This window comes from Pongo abelii, chromosome 16 (assembly GCF_028885655.2).
Source record: "Pongo abelii isolate AG06213 chromosome 16, NHGRI_mPonAbe1-v2.0_pri, whole genome shotgun sequence".
In the NCBI taxonomy this organism is placed as follows: domain Eukaryota; kingdom Metazoa; phylum Chordata; class Mammalia; order Primates; family Hominidae; genus Pongo; species Pongo abelii.
In genome coordinates this window covers 6098278-6102794 of record NC_072001.2, presented here as the reverse complement: position 1 = coordinate 6102794, position 4517 = coordinate 6098278, and the positions used below count along the sequence as shown (strand labels likewise).

At 40.1% G+C, this 4517-nt stretch overlaps 1 pseudogene; it reads right to left on the bottom strand.

Moving 5' to 3' along the window:
• Positions 1–1747: 1747 nt before the first annotated feature.
• On the bottom strand, positions 1748–3658 carry LOC129053649 (cell division cycle protein 27 homolog; annotated as a pseudogene).
• Between the last annotated feature and the right edge of the window lie 859 nt (positions 3659–4517).

Sequence of the window (4517 nt, the reverse complement as noted above, 5' to 3'; positions counted from 1 at the left end):
GGAGATTCCAGATTTGAGTCACACCTCATTGTGTGCCATATAATGACTTCTTTTTTTTTTTAAAGCACAATATATCTGCTTTATTTGAGTGGCTTTGTATATCGTTATAATTGTGTTATAGATGAAGAAAAGGTATTAAACATGGTGCTAATGATAGTGAAAGTGAAAAGAAAAGAAAAGCTATCTATTTTGTAGATAGAATAAAGTTGCTCAGTATTTAGAGTTACCTAAATACGTCAGCATTTAAACTCCTCCTACTAAAAGCGTGCCAGTCTGAATAATCCTCCTTTAAACACAATTTTTGATATGGTTAAGGTTTTTAAGAATGTGACTCCTGCAGAATAGCTGGACAGACAATACACATTTAAAAAAGAACAGCACAAGGATCCACCAGACTTGGGAAAAAATCAAAAACAACACAAGCCTTATGAAGAACTGAGTTCTTAAAATATTATGGAGAACATAGCTATTGGAAGAGATGGCAATATTGGCAAGTTGATTGTTACATTGGTCAGCAATAGCTAGCACTATTTTTTTGGCAATCTTTCAGGCACTGCAACTACTACTGCAAAATGATATATAATACATTAAACAACATAATCACAAATCAAAAGATATTTTAGTAATATAATGCTTCAGATTTAGAAGCAAATCAACTGTTAAAACTCAACTGCTATATTAACTAACCCCAAAGATAACTGTATCTGACAAAAAAGCTTCCGCAGAGTTACTACTTCAGAATTATAATTTCTCGATATTTATTTTATTTTATTTTATTTTATTTTTATTTTATTTTTTTCTTTAGACAGCGTCTCACTCTGTCGGACAGGCTGGAGTGCAATGGCAAAATCTTGGCTCACTGCAACCTCCACTTCCCAGGTTCAAGCAATTATCCTTCCTCAGCCTCCTGAGTAGCTGGGACTACAGGCGGCTGCCACCATGCCCAGCTAATTGTTATACTTTTAATATAGGCAGTGTTTCACCATATGGTCTTGGTCTCTTGACATTGTGATCTGCCCGCCTTGGCTTCCCAAATTGCTGGGATGATAGGCATGAGCCACCATGCCTGGACTTCTCTTGATATTTAAACTTTTAAGTCAGTCCAGAGAAATACAATAAATGTCAACAGTAAGTATGGTGTTGAGGCAGAAGTAGGACCAAACTTTTTCATATGTTATTCAGTTGAGAACAATATGACCTGGGTAGTAATTTCCTATGTGTCTACTTATACACAAATACAAAAAAGTAAAACAGAGATACTGCTAAATAAAGGATACATTAAGTTATTAATAGTAACTCAATAAACTGGAACATTGTCAAAAAGCAACTAGTGAACTTTTTCAGTGTTTTTTTCTATTATCCAATAAGTGAATTATGCTATTCCTTTCCAATTTCCCAAGCACTTTTTGTCCCAATCACCATTTCTGCGTTTGAAGAAAAAGTAACAAATCAAGTAACAAAACTAAACAAGCAAACAAACAAAACACAACTGCAGTATCTGCAAAAGTTTTGTAGAAGACTGAAACTGTTGAGTATAAGCATCTCGTATTCTATTATCATTAGTTAACTGAAGAGTTTGTTAAAGACATACATTTCATAAAAAAAGTTAGTTTGAAGTTATTGACCAGTATGTACCATTCCTAAGTATTAGTAACCAAATTCATGACAATAAAGAGCTATCAAACAAGAAAAATTTAGTGACTACCAGCACCATCAACAAGACTTTGTCTTTACAATTCATTACCACTTACCATGCATTGTGATGTCTAGGATTGACTCTGATAGCATTTTGAAAACAAGCTAACGCTTTGTCCAATTCTTTAGTAAGACAAACTCTCGCCCTAATAAAGTATAGGCATAAGCATAATTTGGATCCACTTGGATAGCTCTCTGGAAGAATTTAATTGCAATATCGTGTTCCTGTTGCAGACTGAAACAGTTCCCTGCAGCACACCAGGCCTCTGACGAATTTTTATCCATGTCTGTTAAGTCTTTTGACAGAAAGGAAAGAGTGACATCTTTTTGAATATGCCAAAGTGTTGTAGATTTCCATGCCTTCGAATCTATAATTCTCAATCCTTCTAACCTCTGAGAATATTCTTTCAGCTTGCATGTACTCTGAAAGTTCAAAATAGGACCTTCCAATTTGGCACAGTACCCAACCAGTATTGTAGTGGTGAGAACGTAGATGGCTCAAAATATTTATAGCTTCTTTGCAGTGGTATGAACATAAAGCTAAATAAACTTTCCCCCTTTCATGAAGAAGGCTCATCAAGCCTTCTGCTGCTGCTTTTTGTAGATTAAAAGCCTGAATCTGAGGTGTGATTGTGGATATTTCCTCTTCTGAATTGATGGAAGAGTCCAATTTTGTAATTTCCAGGTTGTCATTTATATTAGATTGGGTTATTCCTCCTTTATTAGTTTTACTTTTTGTTTTTCTGTTTGGGATTTTAGGTGGAAACTTCATTTTTAATTTCTTCCTATTCTCCTTGGTTGTGGAACTGTCACTAGTAAACAGTCATGAACTTCTTCGATGCCGTGCATTTGGGGGAGATGTCATAGTGGGGCTCATTACCTGAGGTGTTGTAGTTATTTATGGACCAGAACTTTCTGTTAGTGAAAGAATTGGAGTTACCTCTCGGCTATTTCCAATCTGCGAGAAGATAGACTTTGCTCCAGTTTGGCCAATTCTGGCAACAGACTTTTTTGAAGGGGCTCTGGTGGATGGCACATCAATTACAGAAGGTGTATTAGTGTAGTTTTGTAAATAAGATCCATCTCCAGGACTTGGGGTTTCTAATGGCAAAATCCCAAAACTTGGGGTAAATGGACTAAGAGCTGTTGGTCCTGTTAATAAACTTCGACCAGTGTTTGGTTTATTTTGAACCTGTTTAGATAATATGGAAGTTCCTGTTCCCAGTGGGACAGTTTCAGGTGAAATTACAGCTGAATCAATAAAAGACACTGGGGAATCTGTATTCAAGGAGTACTTTGAATCGGAAGATTCTAAATTGACTCTGTTTAATTCAGTTGTGTCCTGGGGTGTTTCCATAAGAATGGTCTCAGGCTGTCTGTGACATAAACTGTGATTAGGTACTTGTGTTGTGCAAGAGTTGGGCAGACAGTTGCTAAAGTTCTGTAAAGATGTGAATTTAAATGTTTGGTCAGGATCTGGCTTTTCACCTATTTCACATAATGATTCAAAGGGATACCAGTGGAAAGCATTTAAACTAAGTCTTTTTTGGTAACATTCTTATCCTTTAGCAAGCCGATCTGTCCTGCAATATACACGTCCCAACAATGGAAGGGGAAAGCAAACTGAATCACCAAACTCAGTGACAATATCATCATGGCTTTTCTGCTTATTAAGCACTCCACCAGATAAGATTTGTTCCCAGTCTGCAAGCTTACTGAGATCAACACAACATTTTGCAAGCAGGTATTTGCATTGTGGTGTACGACAACTGTGTCTTTGCAAGAGTCTATATGCTTTATAGGCCTTTCCTGGGAGGTAAGAACAGGACGCCATTAAAAACAAGGCTTCTTCTGAGTGTACTTCTGCATAAAGGCGTTCTGTGAGGAAAACCCCATCTCGGTAAGCATAGTGGTTTAGTGCTTGCCATATAGCAGCCTGGACGGGTTCCTGCAGCACTGTCATCCTCAAGGCAAAGGCCCAATTTCTGCAGTGCCTCAGGAAACCCCCACCCCACCCACCCCCCTCCCCCCTGTAGCGGCTCCAGCCCGGCCAGCCTCGGCTCATTTAAATTCACCAGTTACCGGGGGATGGGGGTGGCCGAACCAGAATGACTTCTTTATCCTGCCATCTCTGGAAAGCCCGGCCCCTTGTGATCCATTGTGAAGCCAAAGTCACCTCATGTTTGGGGAACAGATCCACTCCCAACTTCAGTGGAGGGATGTGGCATGTAGGATGAAGGACTCTCCTCCTTCTGATTTGGTCTGCACAGCGGGGCCTAGGGCTGGAGTCCTCTCTGTGAGGACTGCTGAGTCCCTTTACCGTGGGTTCCATTGGCCCCACCCTGGGACATGGGCCTTGGCAGATTCTGGACCTTCCTGGCCCTTAAGTTGCTGTCAGAAACCCCATCTCGTGTTCCGATGCCCCGAATAACTGTGGCTCGTGCCTCTCTGTAAACATTGGAAATCTCTCCTCTACACATGGTCACCTAAAACCCCAGGAGCTCGGGACACACGTCTGCCATCCACCTCACTGCTTTCAGGAGAGAATGCTGAGAGTCTCTTGCCAACTCTCTCTTGAGTTGAGTTCTTCATGGGTGTGTGGTTAAGACGTAGTGAGACCAGATGTATTAACTCAGGCCGGGTGCTGGTGGCTCACGCCTGTAACCCCAACACTTTGGGAGGCCGAGGCTGTAGGATCCCTTGAGGAATAGCCTGACACTGGGGAGGTTGAGGCTGCAGTGTGTGAGCCATAATGGTGTAATTTGGATCCAGCAGTTTTCTAAACAGTCATTTTGTGGAATCTGCAAAGAGATATTTCTGAG